Genomic DNA, 2,168 nt, shown 5'->3' with positions numbered 1-2,168 from the left:
CACAGTAGGGCCAGTGGCCTCCGGGGCTGCCTTGGCGCGCAGCCTCGGCCCGGCCTCGCTTGTTCCTCCCAGCCACCGCTGGGAGGCGGCCCAGAAATGGTCCCATTTTACAGAGCCGGCATCCGGACGGAGCTCAGAAAGGTGCCCACGGTCACGTCTGGGAACAGTCCGAGGTGCAGGATTCCGGAGCCCGCCTTCCGTCTTCACGCCAGTGTGTCTCACCCTTCGCCCTGCGGGATTTCCTTTTTCCAAGCTGTTATTTTTAATGGCATTCTTTTAAAAAGAAATTAAATCATATTTAGGATCACCTGGTTTTTAGCCGAGGGCCCAATGGTGCTGCGCACTTTCAGCGCCCCCCCTTTTGCATTTGTACTTCACACCGGTGCTCATTAGTTTCTTAAGGTGACAGAGTTTTAGTTTTAATCATTAACAACATTTCTTAAACTCATTAACAGAATTTCTTGAATTCTTTAGCGGTGTTTCCTCCACTGAGGGATCAGGACTCATGGGGTGGGGGTGGGGTGGGACGCGGGGCGTGGGAATCCCAAGTTCGCACGTTGCAGAAGCAATTTGGGGTAAGCTGCCTGGTAAATGTGCTGGGCAGTCTGCAGGCCGCTGCTTTTCCTGCCGCTCTCTCCGTGACGACCCATCCAGAGGGATTCACAGATGCCCCCAGTCAGAAAGCCTCTGGTCTTCTGGACTTGAGGCCCTACCTTTTTCCCTTTCTCCCATCTCATTTACTGATCATCCCGCTCTCGGCCTGGTCCTCCTTGAGGAAGCAAAGACGAGTAACGTTCCTGACTTCAAGAAAATTATCGATTGCTTGTCCAGAATGCTCTCTAGTCCTTTCACATCTTAACTAGTTGGGGACGCTTAGTTCTTTTCCCTTTAAGGGCAAAAGGTTCTCATTTTTGAAGGACAATTTTGTGAGGATGAGTATCACTTCTGAAGCGGTTCAGAGCTAAAGTCAATAGATTCGTGTCCTTCCACTTGTCTCCTAGAACAAGGAGAGCTACAGCTCTGCAGGGACACGAGAGAAGAACATTTGTTGACCATTGGCAACCCCCCATTTCTTTGCCTGTCGTCTAGGTAAGTCAGGTTGTCAGGGCGCAGCATTCTACACTCAGGCATAGAAGCGCTGCATGCATTCTTCTTGATCATTCCAGAGTTCCAAATGTATGATGCAATATTTGTCAGTTTATTGACAGAGTTGTACCACCATCACCATTTCAAAAGAAACCTCCTACCCATTAACAGTCATTCCTTATAACCCTACCTAACCACTAATCCAGTTCTGTCTCCATAGATTAACCTATTAAGGTCTTCTGTGACATGCTTCTTTGAACTTAGCATAATGTTTTGAGGCTCATCCATGTGGTATCGTATCGATATTTCTTTCTTTTCTTTGGTCAAATAATATTCCATTGTATGGGTATATCACATTTCGTTTATTCATCCACTGTTGATGAATATTTGGGTTGTTTGTACTTTTTGACTATTAAGAATAATGCTGTTATGAACATTCATATCAAGGTTTTGTGTAGACATGTTTTTCATTTCCTCTTGGGTATGTGTCTAGGAGCAGAATTGCTTGATCAAATGGTAACTCTGTTTAATTTTTTAAGGAACTGCCAGCCTGTTTTCCAAGGTGACTGCACCATTCTACATTCCTGTCAGCCATGTATGGAGGTTCCAATTTCTCCACATGCCTGCAACACTTGTTATTGTCTTTTTTATTTTAGCCAACCTGATGTGTGTGAAGTGGTACCTCATTGTGGTTTTGACTTGTATTTCCCTAATGACTCATCATACAAGTATCTTTTCCTGTGCTTATTGGCTATTTGTATATCCTCCTTGAAGAAAAGTCTATTAAAATCCTTTGCTCATCTTTAAATTGGGTTATTTATATTTTTATTGTTAATTTATAAGATCTGTTTATATATTCTGTATACAAGTTCTTTATCAGATATATAATTAACAAATATTTCCTTCCATCCAGTAAATTCTTTTAACTTTCTTCTTGGCATCATTTAAAGCAGAAGAATTTTTAATTTTAATGAAATCCAATTTACGTATTTTTCTTTTGGTGTCACATCAATTCCTAATCCAGAGCCATAAAACTTTACTCCTAAATTCTCTTCTAAGAGTTGATAGTTTTATCTCTGATG

At 42.6% G+C, this 2,168-nt stretch overlaps 1 long non-coding RNA gene across 2 annotated transcripts in view; it reads left to right on the top strand.

Moving 5' to 3' along the window:
* The window catches only part of LOC141374219 (uncharacterized), a 3,258-nt gene extending 1,330 nt beyond the window's left edge, over positions 1 to 1,928 (top strand). The window contains exons 1-3 of one of the 2 annotated variants that reach the window (XR_012380957.1): positions 69 to 173; positions 1,002 to 1,089; positions 1,626 to 1,928. This is a non-coding gene — a long non-coding RNA (uncharacterized lncRNA). Of the gene's footprint in view, positions 1 to 68; positions 174 to 1,001; positions 1,090 to 1,625 lie in introns of those variants that run through there. The other variant, XR_012380956.1, reaches the window with a different exon arrangement.
* The last annotated feature ends 240 nt before the right edge of the window (positions 1,929 to 2,168 follow it).

The sequence above is a fragment of the Callorhinus ursinus genome, unplaced genomic scaffold, assembly GCF_003265705.2.
Source record: "Callorhinus ursinus isolate GAN/ISIS: 27379988/994484 unplaced genomic scaffold, GSC_fseal_2.0 scaffold15, whole genome shotgun sequence".
NCBI lineage: Eukaryota > Metazoa > Chordata > Mammalia > Carnivora > Otariidae > Callorhinus > Callorhinus ursinus.
This window is presented reverse-complemented; position numbering and strand designations above follow the sequence as displayed.